The sequence below is a fragment of the Heterocephalus glaber genome, unplaced genomic scaffold (assembly GCF_053883595.1).
Source record: "Heterocephalus glaber isolate CG9 unplaced genomic scaffold, H.glaber_assembly_v1.0 deba00001606, whole genome shotgun sequence".
Classification (NCBI taxonomy): domain Eukaryota; kingdom Metazoa; phylum Chordata; class Mammalia; order Rodentia; family Bathyergidae; genus Heterocephalus; species Heterocephalus glaber.
The window spans coordinates 25161216-25177595 of NW_028258377.1; positions in this window are offsets into that span (position 1 = coordinate 25161216).

A 16380-nucleotide genomic window follows, 5' to 3' on the forward strand; every position below is an offset into this window, starting at 1 on the left:
AATAATGCTACAATGCATTGTGATATAAAACAACGATTCAAGCTGGAAAAGATCAAAGAAGGAAATAAAAATTAACTCAGAGAGTCAGAAAGTAAAACTGAAAAGGCAAGGAAATACAAGTTCCACTGGAAATACAAAACCACAGGGTGGAGGAATGTTCCTTGCAATATTAGCATGGTGATAACTGAGCTCCTAAGTGCTCTATCGATGAACAGAGCTATCATTAATCTTTTGTGACAAGACTCTTTGGAGTAACCAAATTGTGACAGTCTGAGGCTCTGAATATCCTGTATTATCCTCAGGATTGAAGATGACTTCTGTACACAGCAATTGTTGCATCGTGTTTTTCCATTGTAGTAAATTTCAACAGAAATGGCTTTCAAACGCTGTCTTAATAAAAGTGATTTAGAAAAACTAATACTCAACTCAGTTATTTCTTTTGTCACAGTGTTCACTTAGATATATTTGGCCTTGAACTTTTTTTTTCAAAGGGGCAGCTACTGTGTCATTTAAAACTGAAGAACTGAGATGCCTGTAGTTGGTCTAGGTTTTCTAACTAGGATTTTCCCCTAAGTTGTATAATTAGTGCAGTTTGCACATATTGTACAAATGTCAATTTATGGCATTTAAGCTTTTTGTGAGAGATTTTTCAGGGAGAGGTTAAGATTAAAGATAGACAAATCCAAATCTAAACTATTATCTCCTGGATAAAAACCAGAATTTATAGTAAATGGGCAGACTTTTCTTACTGGATGAAAGACAAAAAGATACAAACTAGTTTATGTCTTGCTATCCACCATAATAATTATAGAACTTTGCAGAAAGTTGGACAATAGGAGGGGATAATAAGATATAAGTCACATCCTTCAGATCATGTTCCTGTTAGTAAAAGAATTGCATTGTTGGCCAGTAGGTCAGAATCCGGAGTCAAGTCCTGTATTTCATCCTGTGTTTCAACTAGCTCTTACTGTGTGATCAGAAGCAAGTTCTTTAACCTCCCTGACTCCTAATTATACCATCCGCTAGGTGTATATAATAACAGTACCTATTTCATTTAAAGTTGTTTTGAAAACTAAACAGTACAGACAGAAATGCTTCACAACTAGTGCCTGCCATACACCAAATGTCTAGTGAGAGTAGGAGCTTGTCATGAGATGATTGGTGGCCCCAAAATATATGTTCACATCCTGGATCTTGCAAAATTGACATTATTTGTTTTGTAGATGTAATTTTGAATCTCAAGATGAGATCATTCTGAACAATTCAAGGAAATCAAAAATGCAACAAAAGTGTATATAAAAAAGACAGACAGGGAAGACAGCATGAAAGTGAAGGCAGAGATTGCAGTGATGTGGCCCTGAGCTATGGGGGGCCAGGAGCCAACAGAAGCCAGGACGCAGCAAGGAAGGCCCCTCTAGCACTCCAGAGCACATGTACCTCACTGATGTCTTCGTTTCAGACTTCTGGCCTCCAGAACTTCAAGATGATATGCTTCTGTTGATTTGAGTCTCCCATTCTGTGGCAATTAGCAACCCTAGAAAATTAATACAAAGCTAATTTTTACAGCTTTACTGAAATACATTTCACATACCTTATATTTCAGCTACTTAAAATGTACAATTCAGTGGTTCAGGATATGTTACCAGATTTTTAAAATGTTATGGTGAAATATACATAACAAAGCTTGGTATTTTAACTATTTTTCAATGTACAATTCAATTCATTACTTATATTACACTATTGCGCAGCCATCACCTTCTGTCTATTTCCAAAACTTTTCATCACCCAAATACTCTACCCTCATTAAATAATAACTCCCCATTCTCATAACCTCTAATCCATTTTCTATTTAAAAAAAAAAAAGAGCTTATCACTACTTCCTACTACTGCTGCTGTTACCTCTACCATACAAGCATCTGCAGCTGTGCCTCCATTTTTTCTAGACTGAAGGAATTCTCACAAAATTTAAGTTACCAGACAGTGACAAAAAATAAAAATATCTGCCCATTCCCCATGTGTGTGCCAGACTAGGTACTGACCAGCTGATTTGAACTTTGGATCTTTGCAACCAAAGTAAGTGAGCCAGGCTCTGAGGTGGGTGTACAGGAAAGGTTGCCTCCCTCTCTGATTCAGATTTCTATATTCTGATACATCCTCACTTTTTTCGTCTCCTAGGGATACTTGAGGGCAATTGTGGTCTCCCAAATTTTTTTTCTGTAACTAATAGACTCTCTGCTACATTGACAGTGGGAAGGATTTCTAATTCTCTTTCCTTTTCATGTGATAGAAATTAGATTTCCCTCATTTTCCCAATTTTGGTTTTTCTTCCCATTTGAAATATAACTCTCTGGGAAGATATTATATGGTTCTATTTTTCTTTAGGCTACTTATTCAACAAATGCTAACTAGGGGAAACAATAAGCTATTCTAGGAACTATAAAGGAAATATCTATTTGCATTTTCTTATTCTGTATTTTTATTTGTCATCAAAGTGATCCTACTAGGTTTTGAAGCCTATACGGACCATAGAAAGTGATTTTCTTTGGTTGTGAGACAGTCACATGTTATGTTTAGGGATTATGTCACAGAGAATTATAGTTCAAAGTATTTGCCACAAGATTTCTCTGTTACTGAGAAACAGCAATGCACTTTTTGGGCCAAAAATTTTGAGTATGGTAAGTGGTAATCATATCTCAGTTCAGGTTCTAGTTTTGATATTAATATCAGAGGGAGATTAAGCATGATACATAGTCATGCTAGATCTAATTTCCCTTATTCTTAATAAAATCTAATTTTAAATTTATTTCTTAGACTTTTGAGAATTAAATGACATAAACTGTTTAGAACTATTAGCACTGTCTTGTACATAAATATTTAAGAATTAGGGGCTGGGGATTTAGCTCAGTGGTTTCACCGCCTGCTGCACAAGGGCAAGGACCTGAGTTCAATCCCCAGTACCAAAAAAAAAAAAAGAATTTGTACGTAAAATCATCATATTAAAAGGCTAGATATCTTATATATGTGTAAATATTAGAAAGCCTTCAGTTTCAGAAAGTCTCTTTTCTCTTGTGTTTTCCATTACTTTTGATAGCATCTTCTTAAATATCCTTTTTAGTTTATATCTTCAAGATAAGAGCCACGGTTTGAGATAAGACCTAGACTTTATAGCCAGTTCTACTTTTAAAATATGATCTTCCTCATTCAGTGATCCAATGAGCATTTATTCATCTCCAGTGTGTTAGGTTCTGTGCTTGTCTCAGAAATTTACAGCAATATTCAGGTATACAGACATATACACCAATCAGTAAACAATAAAATAAAAATTATAATAAGAGGGCTTTCAGGGCACTGATGGATGTGCAAAGCAGGGCTAAACTGCACATTGAAAGGCAGAGGAAGCATCATGCAAGAAAGTCTGGAATTATACATGAAAGGCAAGTAGGAATAAAGGAAAGAAAAAGTTCAAGATACAAGGGGGTGCAGAGCATGTTTAAAGAATTTTATATCTCCTTGAATGCAAGAACCAGATACTCATGAAACTAGCAGGAGCAGAAACTGACAAAGGCAGATTAGAGCTACGGACTTGGGCTCCCCTCTCAAAGACATTAGGGTGAAATTAAATAATTATTAAATATCTAGAAATCCTAATCATGTTTTCTACCCACCAACTTTAATGTTTTGCAGAAGCACCTACTGAGTACCCATTTTGTGCCTGTGCAGTGCCTGATGAAAGGCAGATCATTAAGTTTCAACGCACTCACAATTAAGCCAAGGGGTGGGTGAGCATGCAAGATATAAAGGGCTGTTCCAAAGGTAAATAAAAGGTTCTCATGTGAAAATAGTGAATAGACTCCTAACCAAGTTTCATCAAGTATTCTTTCATCTAAACATTGAAAGATAAACAGTGAAATACTAAGAAAGTGTGGGTGGAAGAATGTGCTAGCCAGAGAAAGCTGCAAATACAGATCTGTTGAACTGATCCAAGGAAAAATAGATGCAATTTAGGGCACTAAAAAGAGTTCAGTATGACTAAGACTTACAGTAGAAAATGAGAAATAGTAAAAGAGTAAGATAAAGATTGGTGGAAGGAGAATGAGTCATTCTGTGAAGGGCTCACTAATCCATGTTAGAGAGTTTGGACTTTATTGTGAGGGCACTGGATGGATATTTTAAAAGGGTCTGGGGAGAGAAGTAATCATATTACTGGCTGCATGTAAAGAAATGCTTGAAGGGTAAAACTGGAGATAAGGAAACAAGGTAGAAGGCTGCTGCAATAAATCAGAAAAAGATAAGGGTATCTCAAATAAGATAGTGGTAGTGGGTATAGTTTGGAGAGATATTTAGGAGGTAGAATTGACTGGTGATATAAGAAGTGAAGAATAGGACAGAGTTAAAGATAAGTCAAAATCTTTAAGCATAGTACCCCAGAGGCTGACTATATTTTCATTCTGATGGAAGCATTGTACTTTATAAGAATATGATGAGTTCAGTTTTGACAATATTAAACTTGATAGAACTTTCTTACAGAACATTTAAATGTTCCTAGATACCTAGGGGGAAGCTGATATTCAATACAGATAAGAAGTGCAAATTTGGGAATTATCAGCAAAGATATAGTCATAGAAGTTTTTGGAACACTGAAGACTGCCCAAGGTAGAAGAAATAGAATGAAAGAAAAACAGTGATAAAGATAGTCTGAGAAATATCATTTATGGAATTAGCAAATGTAGGAGCATGCAAAAAGACCTATTAGAAATAAGATAGAATAGGAGGAAAAATAAAAGACATTATTAAAGTATTCATCAAGGAAGAAAGAATACAAAGAGAAGTCAATATTGCCAAGAGTTAAAGACTATACAAATAAGGACTACAAAATTAATTTAGGCAGATAATTATCCACCAATATGATTGATGGTCAAGAAAATATCAAGAATAAAAGTAAGAAAATTAGTTATCAGACTGATTACATGTCCAAACAAGAGATGATGAGGCCTGGTGTAGGCAGTGTAAATGAGTCACTAGCAGGGGGGAAATCTGGACATATTTGGGGATTACTGATGATGAACCTTACAAGTAAGGGATGAAAGATGACATTGAGCCATGGAGAAGACAGGTGATTAATTTAGTTAAGTGTTTGTTTAAATGAGGAACTACTGAAACTTCCAAGTAGAACACAAGTGAAGAATGTTAGCTCAGAGAATTCAGGAAAAAAGAGATCTGGTGAGAAAATCATCATGGTGTGTAGAACCCATGGGTGTAGAACATGTACAGAATAAAGAGGAAAGAGAGCAGGCATAGGGCTTGGATGTAGCTCAGTGGCACAGTGCCTGACTGGCAAGCTCAAGGTCCTGAGTTCTATCCCTGTACCAAAAAAAGAAAAAAAAAGAGTAGGCATTGATTCTGGGAGCATCATCATATAAGGAAAGACAAGGAATGCCAAGAGAAGTGCTTATAAGAAAGAGAACTGAGAGAGTTTTGTTGACCATATTAAGGTTGTGATGCTTAACCTTAATGTCAATTTGACTGGACTGAGAATTAGTACAGCATACCTCTGGGTGTTCGGGGATGTCCCCAGAGAAAATTGGCATATGGGAGAGCAAACTGTAAGGGAAGACTCATCCTGAATGTGGGCAGCACCATCTAATGAGCTTGAGTCTTGCATGAAACAAAAGCAAAAGGAGAAATTCTGCCAGTGTAGGCTCTCAGACCCCTTCTGCTTCATGGCTACCATGAATTGAGCAGGTCTGCTCCATACCTTCTCCTCCACAATGCTCAAGTTCACTACCAGCCCATAATAATGGAGTCAATAGACCATGGCTTGAAACCTCTGAAACTGTGAGCCAAAATAAATGTTTTCTGCTGCAAGTTATTTTTCTAAGATTTTTTGTCATAGTAACAAATGACTAACACAATGGAAAACAAAGAAACCCACACTATCAAGTGCTGCAGTAAACCTTAATTGCATTGGCTAATTCTCCTTGCCTGACACAAGGAAAAGAATTCTTACTCTAGTTATCTTATAGGGTAAATTTACAAAGATTTAACACCCCTCTAAATATTTAGGACTTGGAGTAACAAGTCTTTTATAAAGAGGATGTACATAAATGTCAATATAAAATGAATATAAGTAACTCCAGCAGAACCTTAAAGATTCATTTTTGGTAAAAAATCTTCTGTCAGAGAAAGATTCTTTTAATGTTATGTTGAGTAAAGTACTACACTAAGTAATTGATAGACAAAGCACATGAATATACCATGTAAGGGTAAGAAAAACTTTCTCTAAAACAATTTGAAGGGAGTATAATATGAAATACTGTATCAGATATTATGTGGCTATTCTGAAAGTCCTCATGGATTTATTCTCAGATATTTGTTGAAGCTACATCATGCTAAGATCAAGCATTGTTTTAGATTTTTTTATGTGTAAATTATATATATGAAATTCCATTTAATACTACAAAAATAAATAATGTGAATCAGCAACATAGGCTAAATATCATTTCAAAATAGCTACTCTAGAGGATACTGAAGAAAGTTTAAACAACTGCGAATGAGAAGAAGTAGTTACTATAAACCAAAAAGAGAGCAGAATACGTTCACAAACTGGTCTGAGTATCACATGCATTTTAACCCACATTAGCAGAACACTCTAGAAGAATCTGAACATCATAAATTACATAATAATTATGTTAATGGATACATACAGTAAATATGGCTGATATATGGGGTACATTCTTCTATGCATAGCAGCTTTCCTTCATGCAGCTGCTCATTTGAATATTTAAACATACAATTAAATTGGTAGCTGTAATAAAAAACATGCTATACACTAAATGCAATGTTGATTATTAAATATAAATTATCTTGATGCACAATAACTTCAACAAGACTATGTCTCAATGCACAGGATCCATCCCGCAAAATAACACCTGGATCGTATCATGACCCCCAGCCACCACTATGCCCACATGTCTGGCCTGTTTTTGCACTGAAAAATCAGGATTATTTGCTGTTCAAAAAGTTCTCATATTAAGAATTCAGACAGTCTGAAATTACTTGATGCCCAGATATAACAACCTTATCACCTATAATAAATTCTCAAATTGAATTTACAAGCAACAGGAATAATATTAGAATATTTCATTTTTTTTAAGCTAAACTTCAGTACCAATGGCTAGTTTACTGCCCAGAAAAGCTGATTTTGGCTCCAGATCATTATAAAATGCTTCAGATGAATTAAAAAAATAAAAGTAAGACCTTTCATCTAAACAATAAGCTGCAGGCACTCTTTTTGCTACATTCTGATCTAATAGAGTAGCCATGACTTAATATTTATTAACATCCATAGCATCATTTTGATATACCACTTTATCTTTCCAGGAGAGTGCATAGAGTACAGCAAAAGCCATATTTTATAAGCCAATTTTAAATGCTTTTTAATGATGATTCACAGTGCTCTAATACAGATTTCTCATCAATATAGCCATCCTGTAGGCATACATTAAAGCTGCAAATCATTTCTTGGATAGTGTTACTGTCAAACTCCAAAACTACTATAAATATAATTCAAGAGCTGAGTTAAGAATCTTCCTCCTTGGTTGCAGGGGTATACCCTGATTTCTGAAAACTGGAAGGAATGTCACTTATGTGAGAGATATATTTGAGCATCCTTGATGAGAAGATATGCCTGATTATCAATCACAATGAAGAAGAGAAAGTAGATATTCCTTCAGCTTAGAACATTGCTACCTTACCTGCATACTCATAAAATAACCATAAATTGAACATCTGTCTGAGTTTCTTCAATTTACAAATTGTTTGATTATTTAAGTCTTTTTCTCCTAGTAAGTGTTAATCAGTATTCCTGCTGGTGGTCCTTTGGGTTGTTACCACAGAATTCATAAATGATTTTAAAGATGTAGCTGAGATAAAGAGGGACACCTGTGGATGAGTTCTTTCCATTATCATTAGCATAACCCTTACAGGCCAATTCCTGCAACATTGTGATAAACTGTTGGAAGCAGAAATGCTTGATACAAAACATAGTGGGAAGATTTAAATTGTTCTGGGTCTTTAGCATATTTTCACACTGGTATTAGGAATGTTAGAAATAATTTAATCATTGCCTGATTATAGTGATGTTAGGAGTAATGAAATCCTTGCCTTATTACATATGGACTCATTCAGAGCCTCATTATTTATTTGGCAAGCATTAAGCATCAAATCAATTTAGTCAGATACTTCAAAATGAGAAATTCAAGATGAAAGTTAAAATGAAGATTAAGAGGTAAAATTAAAACTATTTATTTCTAGCCGCCACAGAGCAATTTTCTTTGTAAGGTATCCATTCCAAGAGGGTTTAAAAGGAAAAGCAAATAGTGGAATTTATTGTGAAAAGGAAAGTTAAAGTGAAGAATTGGCAAAGTATCTCCCTCTTCCATTCTCCTGGGTCAAATGACATAGGAAGAAGAGGGTGATAACTTTGATTTGTAGCTATGGAATATACTCTCCGCTTTTATGCAACTGATTATTATTGGAATGGTTTCCATTTCCAGCTCAATAGATATGGGAAGGAGGGAAGTACAAGTTTATCACTTGGGAATTTGTAGTTTCATTTTACAGATGAAGATGTACTGGCAGTAGGATGCAGTAAATGTATTGAGTGGTATCTTGGTTTTGGATTTAGAGCGGTGACTACATCAATGACTATATATTTTCACATAACAATGCATATGGGAAAGTATTCCACCCTCACTAGTTTAAACCTGTAGATAATGCCACTGTAAGCAACTATCTGGCTCTTCCCTGCAAGGAAATTTTCTAATGCATTGATCTGTGACCATAATTACTAAATTGGGTCACAGGAAGCTGATCAAGCTCCTTGCAAAATTGTTAATAAAAATCATAAAGAACACTTAAGAAAAAAATCTTCCTTTTGAGAACAGAGGTAATTAGAAAAAGAATCAAATCTATTTCAGGGAAACATTTGAAGTTGTTACCTGGGCTTTGGACACCAGATAGCAACACTTGTGCTATCACAGAGAACCAGGAGCAGATGAGCACACTTAGTTCTACTTTTTCTGGACAAGTTGAAAAGACATATTTTGACAGAATGTTACAAGAATCTCTTCTTAATGCCCAAAACATTAACTACCAAAAGCAAGAGCCTTGTGTATTAATGAAAGGGTTACTGTTTATCCCCAAAACAGAAGTAATATGTATTTTTGTGTTAAGAAAATGATACAATAGGAAACAGGGAGGCAGATCTTTTGCAAGAAGGAAGAGCATTAGGAGATGAAGGGGGAAGGGGATGAAAACAAGAATTAAAATGTGCTATGGACGTGAACTAACTTGATACAATGAGTGTAATCACTACGTACCACAAACATGTATTAATAAAACTAAAATTTTAAAAATAACAATATAATGATTACTGTAATTAAAAAAGGAAAATGAAATAAAAATAAAGCAGAAAGAAAAAAGAAACTGGAAAACATCTGTTATTATAGGACCAAGCACTGAGTTAGAAGCTTTACATGTAGCCCTTTTTGTGGTCCAGTGAGTAACCTTCAGGTTGAGGAAGATCAAATTGTGTAAGTGAGGAAATAGATTAGGAAGATGATACCATTACTACAGGTCATACTTGTTGGATATGATTGGCCTGGACTTAAAATCAGCTGTCTGATTCTAAAACCTATGTTTTTAAAAAATTGTATCAGTGTGTGCCATGAGGTATCATCAAGTAAAACCAGCCACCTTCCCCCAAAATATCCCCCAACTTCACAAACTCCATTCTGGCTTTTGTTTTCTTTCTAACAGTCAGCTAGGGAGGCTGATATGAAGACCTGTGGTCAGATTCTGGGAAGTGACCCCAAATTCAATAAATAGTCACTTCATCTGCTGAAGTGGCGAAAGTGACTTTAGTCTCAGTCAAGAGTGAATCGATTTATCCCCACTGGAATTTTTTAAGGCTTTGATTTTACTAATCAGCTCACTAGAGAATCAAAAGGAAGATAAAAGAAGAAAATCATTTTAAAACCATCCTTTGCTTTATTTGAATAAATCTCTCTTGAAGATATTGTGTAGAAATAGACAATATTAATATAAAGAAAGAAACTAATAATAATCTTGCTCCATTTACCTCTGGGTGATACTACTGCATCAGCTGTTGCCAGTCACTCATTGTGCTGTTTTTAGGAAAAGACCTGTTGATATCATAACCAACTCATCATTACTGGGTTCCACTAGTCTCTTTATCATATCAAGTTTTGTTCAACTTATAACCTGGCTAATAACAGACTACTTCCAAAGTATAATTGAAAATATACGGTAATCAGTGTATTATAAATGCCCCTTTTTATTTTATTAGTACATGTTTGAAGTACATGATGTTTATATCCACTTTACGGAACAGATACATGTCTTGATTACAATGTCTTGATTCTTTTTATTCCCTTTTCCCTCCACACCCAGCTCCCTCTCTCTGTCTCTAGATCTTCCTTCCCTATTTTCATAATTATTGCTATTATTTTTTAGTTCATGTTTGCAAGACGTAAGATTACATTAACTGTAGGTGGTTGGTACACGTACATGATACAACTCAAATCTTCTTACATCCACCTTCACACCCTCTGTCACAAATGCTTTTTGTAAAAGTCAATTCATAACTCAGTGTCTTTCTGAATAATTAGTTCATTCTTCTAAAATTTACAGTTCCTTTAAAGAATTTGTAACTTTCTCATATTTCAGCAACTCAGAATTGTCTGTGTGATTAAGATGAAAATAGGCTTGTTAATCTAATAAAGATTTGTTGTCCTGTGTGATTGTTAAAATCAAGTCAATTTTTAAAAAAAATAAAGAATCTTTGCAAATGTGAGACATGCCATTTTTAAGCCCCTGGACCTTAAATGCAATTAAAAGAAATAGTGATCCTAAAAAACCGGAGGAGAAAAATGGAATGTGGAACCACTCAAATATTACATTCAAAGTGATAACTACAGTAGATAATATTATAGGACATAGAGGTTAAAATGAGTATCAAAGACTCTGAGCAAGAAGCCCTAGTGAAAAGACTTTAAAAAGGCTTAGTAACGCCCATTACAGACTCATATTTAGGTGTGAATTAGAAAAATGGGGAAGAGCTGCTGGAAATTTTACAGTGTTAAATATTGTCCATTGTGTACCAAAAGACAGTAAGGAATTGAATGCAAGTGATGTAAAGGAGCAAAGGAAGAGAGGATGTGTTGACATCAATAAATGAAGTTATGTGACTAATTAAAGAATGCCCAAGAAAGACAAGAAAATGGGGAGGAGGTCACACCAAGGTAGGTAAAAAGAGAATTTAAAGCCCATAAAAAATTGGCATGGGATAAGGTGCTACGGTAGAATGAAAGAGCAAAGAAAAAGTATAGCAGATATTCCAAAAATTGAGAAAAAATTAGAAAGATTCATATTTCTATTTTTTAAATTTTGCTTTTTTATGTGAATCATTTTCTTCTCCTCACTTTGAGATACTTTAGTAGGTCATCTAGTTAACAGATACAAAAGTTGTTCATGGAGAAGTCTCAGCTCATTTTTGAGGGTGTGAAGGTAGGGTCTATTACTTGGCAAAGGGATTGTGTTTTCTCTCATGAAAATAAGTTCCATATGCCTCATAGCCTCAGTTCATCTACTTAGGTAAGTGATGATAACATGTTACAGCTATAGCACAAATCATATGACATATATATGTGCACATACATATATGTAAAATCAATTTCTCATATTAAAGGCTTATAGTTTTGAGGTACTCATACTGTGCAGCAGACAGTAACATAAAAAGAGCAAAACTGTATTGACAACTTATATCAAAATATCATATCTATCTATAGAATTATTTTAGAACACTATGTTAACACCAACTTCAGAGTGCCATATCATTTCCACATTTATGTAAACTAGGAGAAAATGTATAAAAATCAGCCCTTTGCCCCTCCCTGGTTATTTACACTTATAAAGGAGAAAGCTCCACTGAGTAAATCCAATTAATGTAACCCATAATACAATTTCTTATACCCTAAAATATCTCCAATAAATCTTCCAATGACTGTTCCATTTCTCTACTCTTCTTTACAGAAAACCGTCTTAAAATCTCTCTCATTCCTTTTTTGCACTCCTATTTTCCACTGTACAATGATGAAATAAAATATACATATGTGTCAGTGTACAAATTATTAAATACAGTTTAAGCAATTATTGTGAAGTTAATGTGTAAACAACTTTGTAAACATCATCTGAGTTAAGCAACAAAATTTTCCTGATAGCCTAGAATCTTTTACATCCCTTTCCTTTCGCTTTCCTTTTTATAATTAGTATCTTTATTTAATGCTATTTATCACCTTGTATTTTAAGAAATGGTCTATATAATTGTGCTTCCTTAAGCAACATATTTTAACTTTTCCTAGTTTTATGTTAAAATATATTTATGTTCAAAGTATATAATGCTCATTATATTTTAAGATTTATTCAGCAATGTTTTAAGTAATTTTTTTCATTTTTGTTGCTTTTTTACTTATATCACTATTTATATACTTTGTTGACTAAAGATAACTATTTGGATTATTTACCCGGCTTTGTCAATACAAACAATATGTGAAATTGTTACCCAAAATGCCAGAAACAGGCCTGTGCTGGGTGCATAACATCCCTTCCCACAACTCGAGCAAGTGAGCCCAGGCTGAAACACGGCAAAGCCCTCTCCCAACTCGAGGATGCAACATCCACCAGCTCTAACCCAGTTCTGCATTTTGCTTCTCCTTGGTACAGGGAAGCAGAAGCGAAGATTAACTAACAAACCTGATCCTAGACCAGGACAAAAGCAACCAACCAGAGCCCGTGACTGGTGGCATTAAGTCCCACATTGAAAGCCACTACCTATATCCGGCACAGACCAGAGGGCTGATCTCATTTCCTATCTACCAACGGGAGCCAGGCAGTACCTCGGCTTGGGTGGTAACCACTTGGGGCTTGGGATAAACAGGCAGGAGGGATTCTGGTGCAGGGATGGTACCTCAAAAATGCATGGCCTTAAAGGTAGCTGGAAAAAATTGTAACTGGCTAGATCCAAGGACGGCAGATCTTGGAAAGAAGCCACTCTTTCAAAAATATAGGAATTTATTTTTTGACTCAACTTCTTAAAAATTATTTTTATCTTCCTTTCATTGGGTTTCCTGGGGGGACAGTTTCAGCCCCCTTTTTGTTTTACTCTTTTTTTCTTGTTTACATTCTGCTTATTTTTCCTTCTTTTTCTCATTTGTTCATGTCTGTGACTGTTCTGTAACATTATTCATTTCCTTTTGTTCCTCAATAGGATACCCTATCATACTTTGTTTCCTCCTTCTCATATCCCACTGATTAATTTTTCAAATTTTTCTTCTTTCATTCTCTAGTTCCCCATCTAATAGTCAATCACACCCAGAGGACACTATTGAAAAATGGATATTAACATAGGAGGTCTCCATATTGAAAACAAATCTTCCCACACTCTCAAACTCAACACAAACAAAAAATATAAACATGAAAAGATAAGCCAACAAAATGACTCCCAAAACTCCCAACTCCCCCAAAATTGATCCATGGAGCATTGATCCATGGGTACCAAAATTGACACAGTTAAACTATTTCAAATAATATTAGGGGAAATAACAAAACATATCAATAAGGCATTTGGGAAGCTTACAGAAGATATAAGTAAATAGACTTGGGGCTAAATAAACAAAACAATCAATGAATCTATAGAATACACCAATAAAAACTAGCTGAGCTAAACAAAATGAGAGAAAACATGAATAACCAGGATAGAAAAGAATTAGTGTCCAGAAAAAGGCCCCAAATAGAAGTTCGGGAGATTAAAATTTCCATCAAAAGTATAGGCACCAGAAGTGAGCAGTGTGAGAACATAATACCAAAACTAGAACACAAGGTTGTTGTCAGTGACCAAGTAAGGATAGATACATTAAAAACAACAAGAAAACATGAAAAAGGATCCAATTGTTTCAAGATGATTCAAAGAAGACTAATCTAAGATTAACTGGAAATAGGGAAAAATCAGAGGACACTAAAAATGGCATAAAAAAATCTGTTTACTGAAATAATACCAGAAAATATTCCAAATAAGGGAAATGAATTTGACGAATAGATACATGAAGTATATGGAATTGCAAATGATCAGTAAAGAATCTCTCCATGACACATCATAGTCAGAACTCCAACTCAAGAACAGAATCTTAAAAGTAGTTAGAAAAAAGCAACAAATCGCTTCTTAAAGAAAACCCATTGGAATTACAAGGGACTTCTCGACACAAACCTTAAAAGGCTGGGAGAACCTGGAGTTAAGTCCTCAAAGAAAACAATCTCCACCCTAGGCAAAACTACATTTAATATCCTACAAAACTATCTTTCAAAATTGATGAAGAAATAAGGTATTTTCATTATAAAAAGCTTAAAGAAATTCATGACCACCAAACAAGCACTTCAAAAAACTCTCAAGGATATCCTAGAAAGAAACAATAATGCTAACAATGACAAAAGATCAAATGGAATGAGCACACCAGGTAGGGTGAGCAGTGAAGTAGAAAGGAAAGATAGGGAGTCGGCAATAGGAAAGTAAGGAAATGACAGAAATAAGTCAGTATCTATCATTAATAGCTCTCAATGTGAGTAAACTCAATCCCTCAATCAAAAAACACAAACTGGCAGAAAAAATCAAGGAATAAGATTCAATGGTATGCTGTATACGAGAAACACATTTAACCCTAAAAGAATTATAGACTAAAAATCAAAGGTTGGAAAACAATATTCTATGCAAATGGAACCCCCAAAATCAGGTGTAACTGTCATATTTTCAAAGTGGACTTCAAGCCAAAACTGATCAAAACAGAGAAAGAAGGTCACTATATATTGGTTAAGAAGGCAATCCAACAGAAAAAGACAACAATTATTAACATATATACACTGAAAAGTAGTGCACCAATTTCATAAAACAAGTACTACTGGACACAAAAGACTAGAAAACGTGAGCACATTTATTTTGTTATGTTAAATTCTTTTATTGGTACATTGTAGGTACACAACACAATTACATTTCTCATTGGGAATTGTACCTTTACATAATGCATCTTGGTTCTTATTTTTTCCCCATTCCTAGCCCTCCCTTCACGCCCTCCACCCTTCCCTATTTACAAAGACTTTATTTCCATTTTTTCCATTTCTCATCATTTTTCCTTTCCCTTCTTTCCTTTCCCCTGCCCCTCCCACTACCCCTACCCTTTTGGACCTTTTCTTCCTATTTTGCATTATCGATTATTCATTCTAATCATTGGTGCATCTTAGGTATACAATATAATGACATTTATCATTGGAAAATTGCACCTTTACATAATCTCTCTTGGTTCTTATTTTTCAACCTTTCCCAGCCCTCCCTTCAACCCCTCCATTCTGCCCTTTTTACAAAGATTTTGTTCCTATTTTTCCATTTTCTCATATTAATCCCATTCCCTTCTATCCTTTCCCCTAGCCCTCCCACTTCCTTCCCCTTTGCCCCTTTTCTTCCTATTTCACATGACCTATTATACATTTTAGTCCTATTTACACTTTCAGTTTCTCACACTAAAGAAACTATTCGGTATTTATACATGTGTGTCCTATTTATTTCACTTAAGAGTATCTCCTCAATGTGCATCCACTTAGCTATAAATGTCTCTAATTTCTCATTTTTTATGGCTGAGTAGTACTCCATTTTATTAAAAAAAACCACATTTTCTTTATCCAGTCTCCAGTTGATGGGCATTTGGGCTACTTCCAAGTTTTAGCTATCACAAACTGTGCTGCTATGAACATGGGCGCACATATATCACTGTGGTATGATTCTTTTAATTCTTTGGGGAAGATCCCCAGCAGGGGAATAGTGGGGTCAAATGGGACTTCCAGTCCTAATTCTTTGAGGTATCTCCATACTGATTTCCACAGTGCTTGCACCAGTCTACACTACCACCAGCAGTGCAGCAGGGTTCCTCTTTCCCCACAGCCCCACCAGCATTTGTTATTGGTTGATTTCATGATAGCAGCCATTCTTTCTGGAGTGAGGTGGAATCTCAGCATTGTTTTCATTTGCATCTCTCGAATGACCAGTGATGGTGAACATTTTTTCATGTATTTATTTGCTATTTCTACTTCTTAGTCTGAGAAATGTCTGTTCATTTCAGATGACCATTTTCAGATTGGGTCTTTAAATTTGGGAGGTCTAATCTTTTTAAGTTCTTTATAGATTCGAGATAGTAGACCTTTGTCTGAGGAAGAGCAGGTGAAGATCTTTTCCCACATTGTGGGTTGTCTCTTCACACT